The sequence below is a fragment of the Phyllobates terribilis genome, unplaced genomic scaffold (assembly GCF_046119375.1).
Source record: "Phyllobates terribilis strain yellow unplaced genomic scaffold, ASM4611937v1 Scaffold_8__6_contigs__length_399053987, whole genome shotgun sequence".
Lineage (NCBI taxonomy): Eukaryota > Metazoa > Chordata > Amphibia > Anura > Dendrobatidae > Phyllobates > Phyllobates terribilis.
This window is the reverse complement of record NW_027362768.1, coordinates 304331694-304347824: the sequence shown is the minus strand read 5'-3', so window position 1 is coordinate 304347824 and position 16131 is coordinate 304331694. Positions and strand designations below refer to the sequence as shown.

Sequence of the window (16131 nt, the reverse complement as noted above, 5' to 3'; positions counted from 1 at the left end):
TCACTGGTCCAATCATCATCATCTGATGTCATCGGGTCTTTGTCTCGTCTTCTTCTTGGTTCTTTTAAAACACAGTCTTTAAATGAAAACTCCTTTGAAATAAGTTATAGCGGGTAAATATTGTACAGTCCATAATTGTATTCATTATTGTGCAGTCCATAAACTGTACATTTTATTAGAAAGGACATGTGTGTCAATTGATAAGAAAACAAAGTCTATGGATGAAATGTAACTTTAATATTTGTTCAGTGTCACATGGACTTACGTTGGATTGTCTTTGGATAATTCTGGAATCCTCCATGTCATCTGCACTGTTCTCGTGTCACTTTTGGAACAGATGTGACGTGTTAGGTCAGCAAAGCAAGGGTTAACTTGACACTTCCCTGCTTAATATAGCACCATAACCAGTACTTAGTCCTTAATATACGAGAACACATGTCAGGTAATATCTGTTCATCAGCTTTCATTGAAGAGTTGCAGGTGATAAGAAAAACACTGGAATGTTATGAAAACTTGAACACAGCACAGTTCATTTAGGATCATTGTCCTCTGCAATCATGGTTATCAGTGGTGTGTATTGTATTTGACACAGTCTATTATAACACTTAGCATTCACAACATCTTTACCTTCTGAGACTTCCGGATATCAGTTGCTTCTTCTTGTAACTTTTGAGAACCTCTTTGATTTATAAATATGAAAAGTCTTAATTAAGATAGAATTCATAATTGAGATGTCTTGATTGAAGTCTTGATTCCCTAATCTGATACCAAATCTGGCAATTTTCCTAACCTATAATATCACAGCGTACCATAGCAGTCAGTAATATCCATCTAATTATTATCAAAATATTAAAATAAATTATGTTTGAAATAGTAAAACAATAATAGATAGTAATTCATTATTAATCAAGTTATTCATGTGATAGAATATTTTTATGTCATAGGTGTAATTACCTTTTCCAACTTATAGGTGTCAGTGTGTTTTGAAACAAGTGTTTATATCTTTATTAAACCAATAATACCAAAGAATGTATACTCATGAACGAAAATGAATAAATATATGAATGAATGAATGCAAGAATGACTTGTTGTGCTTACTCAGAAAATTGAAACATTTTTCTTCTTATATTGGAACGATATCATTATATTTAATGAAGCAATATTCTTGTAATAGACATTACATTATTAAATATTAATGTGTTTTCTCAATTGAGATACTACACTAAAATAAAATAAAAAATTAGAATTAAAAATGAAAAATGGAAAAATAAGAAGAAAGTACGAATAACATTTAAAAATGAAGAATAAAATTAAAACTAAAAATAAGAATAATAATAAAAATAAGGACTTTATATGTTAATGACAAATGCAGAGTAATTATATTCTCCATAAAAATACCCTTATATTTCCATTATCTGGATGATTTCATATTTGTCACAACCTTGTATGATTAAATTATGCAACTCTGCATATAACCCCTTCTTAGCTATACCATTGTACCTTATTAATATTTTTCCTTTATTAAAAATGTGTGAAAAATAAGTATCGATCAAAAGTGATTATGTAATCAGGATCAAAAACACATTTTCCCCCTTAGTGCCAAAAAATATTATTTTATAAAATAATTTATATATCAGAACCAAATTAAAAATAATTTTTCTTCTATAAATATTTTGCATAAATTTAATATCAATGTGTAGCATATATTTGTCTGAAGAGGTGTGTACCTATTTAGGTAACCATTAAAAAAATAATATCCTTGAATACTATAAAATTATCATGTGGAAAAATTATTCTAAATGTAAATTTGCTTTATAAACCATCTTGATGTGTGGTTGCCCTTATCCACTAGCTAAATCAAGAAATAATAATTACTAAAGAAATATACAAATATACTGTATATATATTATGTAGATAATACTTACCGTATTTTTCGTACTATAAGACGCACCGGACCATAAGACGCACCTAGGTTTTAGAGGAAGAAAATAGGAAAAAAAATATTTAAGCAAAAAATGTGCTCATTATTAGTGTTGAGCCACCCCCGTAGTGTTCGTGTTCGGTTCGGTTCGTCGAACACCCTTGTGTTCGCCGAACTGTTCGTCGAACTGTTCGTCGAACACCTTCGAACACTGTTAAAACCAATGGCAGGCAAACAAAAACACATAGAAACACATAGAAAACACCTACAAAGGTGTCCAAAAGCTGACAAACTGCTCAGAAGACATAACTAACACATGGAAAAGTGACAAGTACATATAGTCATGCGAAAATAAAAGAGGTGGAGGAGTAAAAGGAGGGGGAGACACAGATATAGGTATGTCATGCCCTTCTAAAATCCAAAAAGTCAGAAGCCGACACGGCCAGTCCGCTCCTGCCCGTGCCACCTCCGTGTCGCCGGGTTTGTGCCAGAGCCGCGGTGAACCCTGATGTCCAGCCCCCCTCTCCCAATACTGGTGCCTGTCCGCTGGTGGGTCGAGCGAGCCCCCCTGTGGTGGAGGCAGCTCTAAGCTTTTTAATTTAAATTGTCTCTCTAATTTGAATGAATACACTTTAAATCCATTTACAAGGATCTATTGGAGGGCAAGTCTCATGCCAGCAGCCGCGTAATTCCAGCTCCAGTAGCGTCCACTAAAGCTGCTGCAGTTAAAAAGCTTTTATAAGGATCGAGCTCGGCTGTCGACCGCAAGGCATCCTACTGCCAGTCCCAGCCCCTATGCCTTGGGGTGCCTCCTGATGCTCTTCACTGAGTATCCCATGGTCCCGAAGCATTTCCTTTGAAAAAATTAAGTGTCTAAACTACAGGTGGTGTAGCTTGCTTAACAGCCAGGATAATCCGCTGACTAGCAGACACTGCTACTAGGCACAAAGTATTTCCTGGGCTAGATGCAGTTAAAAATTTGTAATTAGATACTCTCGTTGGATGCTGAGAAAGCATTCCATAGAGTCTCCTGGCACGCCATATATGATTCTCTTAAAAAGCTTGGGGTAGGGGTCTAGGGGACCCTTTTATAGCCAAAATCACGGCCCTGTATCGCAATACGTCACCTAGGCTGAAGATAAATGGAACTGTAGCACCCTGAGGGCTCGGTTGCAACAGAGGTATTGCACCTCACCCAGAGGTGTGATATCTCACTCTCAGGTAAGGATGGAGTGTGGATCAGGACCCGACACCTGCATGCATTACACCACATTGCCGTGGGGCAGGGCGACCAATATGCCTCTGAGATGGGCACGACAGTCCCTGTCCCTGGCTGGAGTGGGGGGAGGGAACACTGAGGAAGGGGAACCCTGTAGTGCAGGAGCAGGGAGGAAGCAGTTCCTGGGTGCATTGAGAAGGGAGTATAAAAGGTGGGCACCATCTTAGTTCAGTGCAGAGAAGTCTGAGCAGAAGTGGCAGGGAGCAGGGGCTCTGCATGAGCTCTGCTCCGGAGGTGGGCCTAGTAACAGAGGCCCAGGCCTGGAAGAGGGAGAAGGAAGGAAGAGGAGCGGAGAAGGCTCCAGGAACGAGGAATGAAGGGATCCCAGGGGTGCGGACGGGCGAGTCGCCACCGCACGCCCGAATCCAACTGGGTGGAGGGGTCAGGCCAAAGGGGGAGACCGGTCCCCGAAACTAGTGGAGGCAGGAAACGACCCTCAGCTAGAAACCGGAGGCTGTGACATTTTATGTGGCGCAGCCCCTCGCTACACCCGCTAGGAAGGCACCACATAGGGTCAGGGAAACTGGCGCCAAGTTTACCAAGAGGAGGCCCGAGGCAGCCGGACAGAAGGGTTGGTAAGAAAGGCCAGACAAATGACACACAAAGGGGGTCCTGTGAAGCGCTCCAAAGTTATCTGGGAGTTGTCTGAGCCCCTCACCTGGTGAGCACAGTACGACGTGGGCAGCCGTTACCTGCAGACGTGGTCTGGATAATAAGAACTGTGAGTAAAGGCCCTGGACTGCATCACTGACTCCGTGTCGTTACTGCTGCTGCCCTGCACCATCACCCCCATCCTCCGCATACACTGCCCTGAGGCTATACTCCTCCCGTGGGGAGTTATGCTACGCTCTGCTGCACCCACAACACCAGCCTCAGCGGTCTGCCCTGGAGCGGCGGTTCACTCTGACCGCAATCCACGGGTGGCGTAGTCGGACATTTAAACATCAAAACCACATAAATAGTTCCGCTACTGGTTTGACCACCCTGAGCCACGGAAACAGGTCGCCGCCACGAAGACTACAACCACCAGCATCCACCAAAAAGGGTCCGGCTCCGGGTGTCCCAAGGCCCAGGGGGTGCATCAGAACATTTTCATCACCTTTCACAATCACCAATGGGACAAGGCAGGGATGTCCTCTGTCCCCTCTCATATACATCCTAGTGACGGAGCACCTGCTCTCATCAATTCGCCATAACCCCAATATTAGGTGGACTGAGGTGGGAGGCACCGAGTACAAGTGCTCTCTATTTTCTGATGATGTCCTAGTATATATCACTCAATCACATATATCCATCCATGCTGTTATGGCTGAAATAGATCACTTTGTTACATGGTCAAATTTTAAAATCAATGCAGCGAAGTCTGAGGCCCTCGATGTCTCCCTCCCCAAATCCATATAGGATTCCATCCAGTCCAACTTTCCCTTTGCCTGGCCCTCACAGGGTATCAAATACTTAGGAATTCCTATTCATAGAGACCTCTCCCATCTATGTTATCTTAATTTTGGGCCCTTTATTGAACAACTCCATACAGACCACGGTTGGCAAGTTAGAACTGTAAGATTCACTACGTGAACCACTGGTGTTTTGTGGAAAAGCACATGTACACTGCGTTCCAAATTATTATGCAAAAAGTGTTTAGGAGTGATAAGGGAAGAATTTGTTTGTTTGTCAGTTAAACTCATTGATGGTGATGTGTGTCAGGGCTCTTTATATCACTGTAAGCAATTGCAGACACCTGTGCTAATTAGTTTGGCAGGTGTGTCCAATGAAAGGCAAGACTACTTAAGAAGGCTGTCTCACATTATTAAGCAGCCTACATTTTCTGCCAAAATGGGAAAGAAAAAGGATGTGTCGGCTGCTGAGAAGCAACAAATTGTGGAGTGTTTAGGTCAAGGCATGACTACAATCAACATTGTGCGATGATCAGGATGAAGTGTCTTGGCAATCAAGAAGTATGTAGCTGATTCACAGTACACACGTGTGCGTGCTGATAAGGGCAAATTGAGGACTCTTTCCTACAGGCAATTACGTCAGGTTGAAAGAGCAGCGGCAAAAAAGCCTTGTCATAGCAGCAGACAAGTTTTTGAAGCTGCTTGTGCCTCCAACGTCCCCCGATCAACAAGATGCAGGGTCCTTCAGAGGTTTGCAGCTGTGCATACGCCATCCTGTCGACCTCCTCTATCCACTTCACACAAGCAGAAACGGCTCCAGTGGGCCAAACATTACATGAAGACTGATTTCAAAACTGTTTTGTTCACGGATGAGTGCCGTGCAGCGCTCGATGGTCCAGATGGATGGAGTGGAGGATGGCTGGTTGATGGACACCCCACGCAAACACGGCTACAGCGCCAACAAGGAGGAGGTGGAGTAATGTTTTGGGCTGGAATCATGGGGAGAGAGATTGTCGGCCCCTTTAGGATCCCTGAAGGCGCTAAAGATGAACTCCATAATGTATGTGGATTTTCTCAAACAGCACTTCCTGCCATGGTTCAAGAAGAAGAACCGTGTATTTCACAGCAAGATCATTTTTCTGCATGATAATGCACCATCTCATGCTGCACATAAAACATCTGCATCTCTGGCTGATATGGGCATAAAAGGGGACAAACTTATGGTGTGACCCCCATGCTCCCCTGACCTGTACCCCATTCAGAACCTTTGGAGCATCATTAAAAGGAGTGTCTATGATGGCGGGAGGCAGTTCACATCTAAGCAACAGCTCTGGGAGGGTATTCTGTCCTCATGCAAAACAATTGAAGTGGAAACCATCCAAAACCTGACAAATTCAATGGACGAGAGAGTTCAGAAGCTCCTTTCGAACAAGGGGTCCTATGTGAAAATGTAACATCACCTAGAAAAAAGTTTTGAGTTGAAAACTGTTTGATTTCAGTTTCTAACAACCTGCTAATGCTTATAATTTCAAAAATGACCATTTTTTTGGTCTTTATTAAAATGAAAAGGTTTATCGAAAAGTTTGGGGGATCTAAGAGTATGGCAACCCAGTAGTCATGATTACTTCGAATTCTGACAATATGAGGGTCATGCTGCAGGTAGTGCAGCAAGAAGGCACTTATGTGTCTTGCGCATCTCGGAGCCCCAAAATTATTTTCCGGGCTAGATGCAGCTAAAAATTATTATTAATTTTAAATCTGGTGAAGCTTTAGTATAGATGGCCTAATAGGATCAGTGCTGCACACTGCTACAAAGCCCAAATTATTTTCCAGCCAAGATACAGATAAACATGATTAGTAATTTAAAAGCTTAAAATGGTTGGTAGGGTGATCTTAACCAATCATCAAGCTTTTACTCTCCCCAGGATGACACACGGGTAGAAAAGTCGTTTCGGATCCATGATTTGTTCATCTTTATGAACGTGAGTCTGTCTACATTATCAGTGGAGAGCCGAGTGCGCTTATCTGTCAGCACACCACCAGCAGCACTGAACACACGTTCAGACAGAACGCTGGCTGCGGGGCATGACAAGATCTCCAAGGCGTAAGTGGCTAGCTCCGGCCATTTATCCAGATTGGAAGCCCAAAAAGAGCAAGGGTCCAGTGACACAGTCGTGGCTTCAATGTTTACTTGGAGATACTCCTGTACCATCGTCTCTAGGCGTTGACTATGTGTCAGACTTCTTGTCTCCTGTGGCCTTGCAAAGGATGGGCTAAAAAAGTGGTGAAATGATTCCGCAAAATTGATGTTACCAGCAGATACTGTGGTTCTGTTACGGTTTGAGTGCTGAACACTTGACGGTCCCACGGTTGGCAAGTTGGAACTGTGAGATTCACTACGTGCACCACTGGTGTTTTGTGGAAAAGCACATGTAAGATTCTGCAACAGTCTCTGCTGATACTCCTGCATGCGTGCATCCCTTTCTATGGCAGGAATAATTTCTTCAAATTTACTTTTGTACCGGGGATCTAACAGTGTGGCAACCCAGTAGTCAGGATTATTTCTAATTCTCACAATTCGAGGGTCATGTTGCAAGTAGTGCAGCAAGAAGGCACTCATGTGTGTTGCGCATCCAGGAGCACCAAGTCCCTGTTGTGTTGGTGGCGAGGTAACAATCATGCTTCCTACCTCTGTCCTCTCCCCCCAACCTCGCACAACAGAAATGTGATCAAGGTCTCCCTCATCTGATGAGTCTTCCATCAGTTCGTCCTCCACTTCTTCCTGGGCTCCTGCACCTTCCTCACTAGTTTGGCTGCTACCATGCGCCCTGGTAAAACCATCTCCCCCACCCTCACATGCCTGCCGCCTTGGTGCTGCCGACCGTCTGGACCTTGCAGATGTTAGCCCTTCCGCATACAACTCCTCCTCCTCTACTTCCTCCACCTCCTCTTGTGCCACCACCTGACTCCGAATTCTGTTTAACATGTGCTCCAGCATGTAAATCACCGGAATAGTCATGCTGATAATGGCATCGTCAGCACTAAACATTAGAGATGAGCGTTGTTCTACTCGAACTGTTCGCCAATCTCAAATTCGAGCTGTTTTGGGCGGTGTTCGAGCCGTTCGGCGAACACGAACAATTTGAGAAAAATTCGGCTGATCGAGGTTATGTTCGATAACTGTTCGTGCACCAAAATCATAACTGGATTTTTTCTCAGTAATGATGAAAATTAATGTTAATACGCAGTTTGAGTGTACAGCGGGGTGGGGGGAGGGGCAGGGGATGGATCTCTGCAGGAACAATGAAGATCTCCATTTTTTTTTCTCTTTCCCGCATTTGCAGTGGGGAGGTGCAATCTGTCAGCCTATCAGCAGCGCACACACGGAGCGAAGTGCTTTTTTTCACACAAGCAAGGGCATGTGTCATTGGCAGTGTATGTCACATGTCCTTGCCCTATAAGACCAAGCCATTTTCCCCGTCGCCACCATTTTCTCACTGCTGCAGCTGCGTGTTAGACGGCACCGCTGTTGCTGTGTGCGCTATACCTTGTTAATTTCAAGCCAATTTTCGCACAAATATACAGATAGCTTGGGAGTAGGGAATAGTTGTGATTGCAGTCCTTTTAAGGACTAGGTTACAGCATTTCCTACGACTTTTATCAGGGAGGTCTGTGCTCTTAAATAGATAGGTTGTGGGAGTAAAGACTAATTGTAATTGGTGTCCTTTTCAGGACTAGGTTACATGAGTTCCTATCAGTTTTTGCCAGGCAGGTCTGTGCCAGTGCTGTGCAAGTTTTTTTCACAGCATTTGGCTGAATCTAGCAAAGCTAATCCTTTTTGGCCTATTGCAGAGTGTGTTAGTCAGTGGAGCAGCCTATCTGTGTTGCAAGATATAACACCTGTGTATAGAATACCAATTTTTTTACTGCACCTAGTGAAGTAAAATCTTTTGGGCATAGCATCATTCTATTAGTCCATCTATACTGACCTCCATCAGGTTGCAAACTGAATATAATTTTTTTCTGCATCTAGCTCTGAAAAAATATTTGGGCTTCTAGCAGTGTGTGGGACTTGGTCTATTAGTCCATCTATACTGACCTCCATCAGGTTGCAAATTAAAAATAATTTTTTTCTTCATTTAGCTCTGAAAAAATATTTGGGCTTCTAGCAGTGTGTGGGACTTGTTCTATTAGTCCTTCTATACTGACCTCCAGCAGGTTGCAAATTGAATATAATTTTTTTCTGCATCTAGCTCTGAAAAAATAGTTGGGCTTCTAGCGGTGTGTGGGACTTGGTCTATTAGTCCATCTATACTGACCTCCATCAGGTTGCAAATTAAAAATAATTTTTTTCTGCATCTAGCTCTGAAAAAATATTTGGGCTTCTAGCAGTGTGTGGGACTTGGTCTATTAGTCCATCTATACTGACCTCCATCAGGTTGCAAATTAAAAATAATTTTTTTCTGCATCTAGCTCTGAAAAAATATTTGGGCTTCTAGCGGTGTGTGGGACTTGGTCTATTAGTCCATCTATACTGACCTCCATCAGGTTGCAAATTAAAAATAATTTTTATCTGCATCTACAGTACCTCTGAAAAAATATTTGGGCTTCTAGCTGTGTGTGGGACTATTTGTATTAGTCCATCTATACTGAACTCCATCAGGTTGCAAACTGAATATACTTTTTTCTGCATCTACCTCTGAAAAAATATTTGGCCTTCTAGTAGTGTGTCGGACTTTCTCTATTAGTCCATCTATACTGACCTCCATCAGGTTGCAAATTAAAACTAATTTTTATCTGCATCTACAGTACCTCTGAAAAAATATTTGGGCTTCTAGCTGTGTGTGGGACTATTTGTATTAGTCCATCTATACTGACCTCCATCAGGTTGCAAATTCAAAATAATTTTTTTCTGCATCTAACCCAGCCAATAGTTTTGGCCTAATACCACAGTTTGGCCACTCAGCTCTGCTCGGTTACCATCCATTGTTTTTTTGTGCAAACAACTCCAGAGCTGTGAATTAGTTAACCACCAAAATGAGTGGAAAAAGGCCTGATGCTGGTGGAAAGGGGAATAGGCGTGTTGGGAATGGGAAAAAAGGTTGTGTCCGTGGGGTAGGTGTTAAAGCAACAGTAACATCTGCAGAAGAAAGACCATCTTCCAGCCAAACTAAAATGTCTACTTCTTTTAGCGGACAATGTGATAAGATCCCTTTCTTACGGCCACGCCAATCGCTACAAATTCCAGATGAGGCACAAAAACAGCAGGTGCTTCAACGGATATCAAGTGCTCCTTTAAGTGGGCTCTCCTCCACATCAACTTCAACATCACAAATACTCCAGTCCTCAAAGGTGTCACCCAAATCGCACATGCTTCCTCACAGCTCCCAAATCTCCAGCTGCCCGTCTGAGTATGAGGTAGAACAGATGGTTGAGTCTGCAGAGCTGTTTACTCATACTATAGCCTGGGAATCAGAGGTCGACTCCAGCGCTTCTGTGAATCCAGACGAGGAAATGATCTGCACTGATGCCCAGAATCTTTATGAGTCGGATCCAGGACCAGACGCAGAAGGTTCTGACCATAATGTAGACCCTCATTCCCAAACTGTAACTCCTGTTGGTGGAGACAATGAGGAAGACGATGATAAGACTCAAATACCTGATTGGAGCGACAACTTTAGTTTTTTGTCAGGGCAGGAACAGGTTGGCTCTGAGGACGACGGGTGTGATAACGCACAGGGTGATGATGATGAGGTCGGAGATCCCACTTACTGTCAACCCACAGTCAGCCAAGAGATGAGGTCAGCAGAGGAGGTGGAGGAAGATGCTAGTGACGACGAGGTCAGGTTGCGCCTTCCTGGACAGAGACGTAGTACTGGAAGCACGTCAACAACTGCATCCTCAAACACAACTCTGCCTCTCACCACAAGTCGTGGTGGCTCTTCAGGTCGCATGGGTGCTAAGCCTTGCATAGCCTGGGCATTTTTTCAGATCGATAAAGATGACCCAACTCGTGTTATCTGTAACATTTGTCAGCAAAAGCTAAGTAGAGGCCAAAAAATACATAGTTTGAGTACTTCATGCATGAACCGGCACATGGACATGAAGCATAAGTTGCAGTGGGAAGCTCAGTGTGCTACAATGCGGCCTAGCCGGCCGGGCCAATCACCTTCTGCCATATCTTGTGCATCCGCGGCCTCTTCATCCTCTGTGACTGGGGGGACAGCAGTCACACCTGTTTTGGGGCGCAGACCTGCCACCTCTTTACCCGCAACAGCCAGCGTGATTGGCAGGTCATCATTTTCTTTGGAGGTGGTAACACCAGCTGGTGTTGAGCGCTGTCCGACATCGATAGCACCACCTTTGGATCAAGGCAACCTAACATGTCCGCCTGCATCTTCCTCACAGACCGGCAGTTTGCCGGGGACACCCTTATCAACCCCGTCTAAGCACAATAGCCAGCCCTCGGTCCCTCAGATGTGGACAAGTAAAAGACCATTTCCTCCTAGCCATGAGAAAGCTAAGAGGTTGAATTTCACCATCTGCAAGCTCTTGGCTACAGAAATGCTGCCTTTCCGCCTGGTGGACACAGAGGATTTTCGAGACCTTATGTCCGTCGCAGTGCCCCAGTACCAGATGCCCAGTCGGCACTACTTCTCAAAGAAAGGTGTGCCTGCGCTCCACTAGCATGTCGCACACAACATCACCGCTTCTTTGAGAAACTCTGTGTGTGACAGGGTGCATTTCACCACAGACACTTGAACGAGTAGGCATGGACAGGGGCGTTACATGTCGCTGACTGGGCACTGGGTAACTATGGTGACAGCAGGACAAGGGGCTGCTGTTCAAGTCTTGCCGTCCCCACGAGTTGTGCGTCAATCCTCTTTATGTCAAAGTTCCTCCACTGCTTCTGCCTCCTCAACCTCCTCTCGGTCTTCCACCTGCACCCAAAGCCTGTCTGGTCATGCCACAAGCTTTCTAACTGCGCAGAAGGGATCCTGCACACCTCCTTACTATGCTGGCAGTAGGGCTCAACGTCATCAGGCGGTTTTTACATTGAAATGTCTGGGAAATGTGAGTCACACAGCTGAGGAGTTGTGGTCAGCTCTGGAGAACCAATTTCATGAATGGTTGTCTCCACTGGACCTGAAACCAGGGAAGGCCGTGTGCGACAATGCTGCAAACCTGGGTGCGGCCCTTCGCCGGGGCAATGTCACACACGTGCCTTGTATGGCTCACGTGTTGAACCTGGTTGTCCAGCAATTTTTAGCCCACTACCCAGACTAGATGGCCTTCTGCAGAGGGCACGGTTGCTGTGTGCTCACTTCCGCCGTTCGCATCCCGCAGCTCAGCGACTTACATCTCTACAGAAGTCGTTGGGCCTGCCACTTCACCGACTAAAATGCGATGTGCCTACCCGGTGGAATTCAACTCTGCACATGTTGCAGCGACTGTGGCAGCACCGACAAGCCCTGGTGCAATACGTTCTGACGTATAGCCTGGGCCAACGGGATTCAGAGGTGGGGCAAATCACGCTGGAGGAGTGGTCTCAGATCAGGGACCTATGCACCCTTCTGCACAGTTTTGAAATGGCGACGAAGATGTTTAGTGCTGACGATGCCATTATCAGCATGACTATTCCGGTGATTTACATGCTGGAGCACATGTTAAACAGAATTCGGAGTCAGGTGGTGGCACAAGAGGAGGTGGAGGAAGTAGAGGAGGAGGAGTTGTATGCGGAAGGGCTAACATCTGCAAGGTCCAGACGGTCGGCAGCACCAAGGCGGCAGGCATGTGAGGGTGGGGGAGATGGTTTTACCAGGGCGCATGGTAGCAGCCAAACTAGTGAGGAAGGTGCAGGAGCCCAGGAAGAAGTGGAGGACGAACTGATGGAAGACTCATCAGATGAGGGAGACCTTGATCACATTTCTGTTGTGCGAGGTTGGGGGGAGAGGACAGAGGAAGGAAGCATGATTGTTACCTCGCCACCAACACAACAGGGACTTGGTGCTCCTGGATGCGCAACACACATGAGTGCCTTCTTGCTGCACTACCTGCAACATGACCCTCGAATTGTGAGAATTAGAAATAATCCTGACTACTGGGTTGCCACACTGTTAGATCCCCGGTACAAAAGTAAATTTGCAGAAATTATTCCTGCCATAGAAAGGGATGCACGCATGCAGGAGTATCAGCAGAGACTGTTGCAGAATCTTACATGTGCTTTTCCACAAAATACCAGTGGTGCACGTAGTGAATCTCACAGTTTCAACTTGCCAACCGTGGGACCGTCAAGTGTTCAGCACTCAAACCGTAACAGAACCATAGTATCTGCTGGTAACATCAATTTTGCGGAATCATTTCACCACTTTTTTAGCCCATCCTTTGCAAGGCCACAGGAGACAAGAAGTCTGACACATAGTCAACGCCTAGAGACGATGGTACAGGAGTATCTCCAAGTAAACATTGAAGCCACGACTGTGTCACTGGACCCTTGCTCTTTTTGGGCTTCCAATCTGGATAAATGGCCGGAGCTAGCCACTTACGCCTTGGAGATCTTGTCATGCCCCGCAGCCAGCGTTCTGTCTGAACGTGTGTTCAGCGCTGCTGGTGGTGTGCTGACAGATAAGCGCACGCGGCTCTCCACTGATAATGTAGACAGACTCACGTTCATAAAGATGAACAAATCATGGATCCGAAACGACTTTTCTACCCCTGTGTCATCCTGGGGAGAGTAAAAGCTTGATGATTGGTTAAAATCACCCTACCAACCGTTTTAAGCTTTCAAATTACTAATCATGTTTATCTGTATCTTGACTGGAAAATAATTTGGGCTTTGTAGCAGTGTGCAGCACTGATCCTATTAGGCCATCTATACTAAAGCTTCACCAGATTTAAAATTAAAAATAATTTTTAGCTGCATCTAGCCCGGAAAATAATTTTGGGGCTCCGAGATGCGCAAGGCACATAAGTGCCTTCTTGCTGCACTACCTGCAGCATGACCCTCATATTGTCAGAATTTGAAGTAATCATGACTACTGGGTTGCCACACTCTTAGATCCCCCAAACTTTTCGATCAACCTTTTCATTTTAATAAAGACCAAAAAAATGGTCATTTTTGAAATTATAAGCATTAGCAGGTTGTTAGAAACTGAAATCAAACAGTTTTCAACTCAAAACTTTATTCTAGGTGATGTTACATTTTCACATAGGACCCCTTGTTCGAAAGGAGCTTCTGAACTCTCTCGTCCATTGAATTTGTCAGGTTTTGGATGGTTTCTGCTTCAATTGTTTTGCATGAGGACAGAATACCCTCCCAGAGCTGTTGCTTAGATGTGAACTGCCTCCCGCCATCATAGACACTCCTTTTAATGATGCTCCAAAGGTTCTGAATGGGGTAGAGGTCAGGGGAGCATGGGGGTCACACCATAAGTTTGTCCCCTTTTATGCCCATATCAGCCAGAGATGCAGATGTTTTATGTGCAGCATGAGATGGTGCATTATCATGCAGAAAAATGATCTTGCTGTGAAATACACGGTTCTTCTTCTTGAACCATGGCAGGAAGTGCTGTTTGAGAAAATCCACATACATTATGGAGTTCATTTTTAGCGCCTTCAGGGATCCTAAAGGGGCCGACAATCTCTCTCCCCATGATTCCAGCCCAAAACATTACTCCACCTCCTCCTTGTTGGCGCTGTAGCCGTGTTTGCGTGGGGTGTCCATCAACCAGCCATCCTCCACTCCATCCATCTGGACCATCGAGCGCTGCACGGCACTCATCCGTGAACAAAACAGTTTTGAAATCAGTCTTCATGTAATGTTTGGCCCACTGGAGCCGTTTCTGCTTGTGTGAAGTGGATAGAGGAGGTCGACAGGATGGCGCATGCACAGCTGCAAACCTCTGAAGGACCCTGCATCTTGTTGTTCGGGGGACGTTGGAGGCACAAGCAGCTTCAAAAACTTGTCTGCTGCTATGACAAGGCTTTTTTGCCGCTGCTCTTTCAACCTGACGTAATTGCCTGTAGGAAAGAGTCCTCAATTTGCCCTTATCAGCACGCACACGTGTTTACTGTGAATCAGCTACATACTTCTTGATTGCCAAGACACTTCATCCTGATCATCGCACAATGTTGATTGTAGTCATGCCTTGACCTAAACACTCCACAATTTGTTGCTTCTCAGCAGCCGACACATCCTTTTTCTTTCCCATTTTGGCAGAAAATGTAGGCTGCTTAATAATGTGAGAGAGCCTTCTTAAGTAGTCTTGCCTTTCATTGGACACACCTGCCAAACTAATTAGCACAGGTGTCTGCAATTGCTTACAGTGATATAAAGAGCCCTGACACACATCACCATCAATGAGTTTAACTGACAAACAAACAAATTCTTCCCTTATCACTCCTAAACACTTTTTGTATAATAATTTGGAACGCAGTGTACATGTGCTTTTTCCACAAAACACCAGTGGTTCACGTAGTGAATCTTACAGTTCTAACTTGCCAACCGTGGTCTGTATGGAGTTGTTCAATAAAGGGCCCAAAATTAAGATAACATAGATGGGAGAGGTCTCTATGAATAGGAATTCCTAAGTATTTGATACCCTGTGAGGGCCAGGCAAAGGGAAAGTTGGACTGGATGGAATCCTATATGGATTTGGGGAGGGAGACATCGAGGGCCTCAGACTTCGCTGCATTGATTTTAAAATTTTACCATGTAACAAAGTGATCTATTTCAGCCATAACAGCATGGATGGATATATGTGATTGAGTGATATATACTAGGACATCATCAGCAAATAGAGAGCACTTGTACTCGGTGCCTCCCACCTCAATCCACCTAATATTGGGGTTATGGCGAATTGATGAGAGCAGGTGCTCCGTCACTAGGATGTATAAGAGAGGGGACAGAGGACATCACTGCCTTGTCCCATTGGTGATTGTGAAAGGTGATGAAAATGTTCTGACGCACCCCCTGGGCCTTGGGACACCCGGAGCCGGACCCTTTTTGGTGGATGCTGGTGGTTGTAGTCTTCGTGGCGGCGACCCGGTTCCGTGGCTCAGGGCGGTCAAACCAGTGGCGGAACTATTTATGTGGTTTTCATGTTTAAATGTCCGACTACGCCACCCGTGGATTGCGGTCAGAGTGAACCGCCGCTACAGGGCAGACCACTGAGGCTGGTGTTGTGGGTGCAGCAGAGCGTAGCATAACTCCCCACGGGAGGAGTATAGCCTCAGGGCAGTGTATGCGGAGGATGAGGGTGATGGTGCATGGCAGCAGCAGTAACGACACGGAGTCAGTGATGCAGTTCAGGGCCTTTACTCACAGTTCTTATTATCCAGACCACGTCTGCAGGTAACGGCTGCCCACGTCGTACTGTGCTCACCAGGTGAGGGGCTCAGACAACTCCCAGATAACTTTGGAGCACTTCACAGGACCCCCTTTGTGTGTCCTTTGTCTGGCCTTTCTTACCAACACTTCTGTCCGGCTGCCTCGGGCCTCCTCTTGGTAAACTTGGCGCCAGTTTCCCTGACCCTAT

General features: G+C 45.1%; 1 long non-coding RNA gene across 1 annotated transcript in view; it reads right to left on the bottom strand.

The window, feature by feature from the left end:
* Nucleotides 1-1837: 1837 nt before the first annotated feature.
* The window catches only part of LOC141157369 (uncharacterized), a 101297-nt gene continuing 87003 nt past the window's right edge, over nucleotides 1838-16131 (bottom strand). Inside the window, exon 3 of the long non-coding RNA XR_012247787.1 lies at nucleotides 1838-1968. This is a non-coding gene — a long non-coding RNA (uncharacterized lncRNA). The remainder of the gene's footprint in view (nucleotides 1969-16131) is intronic.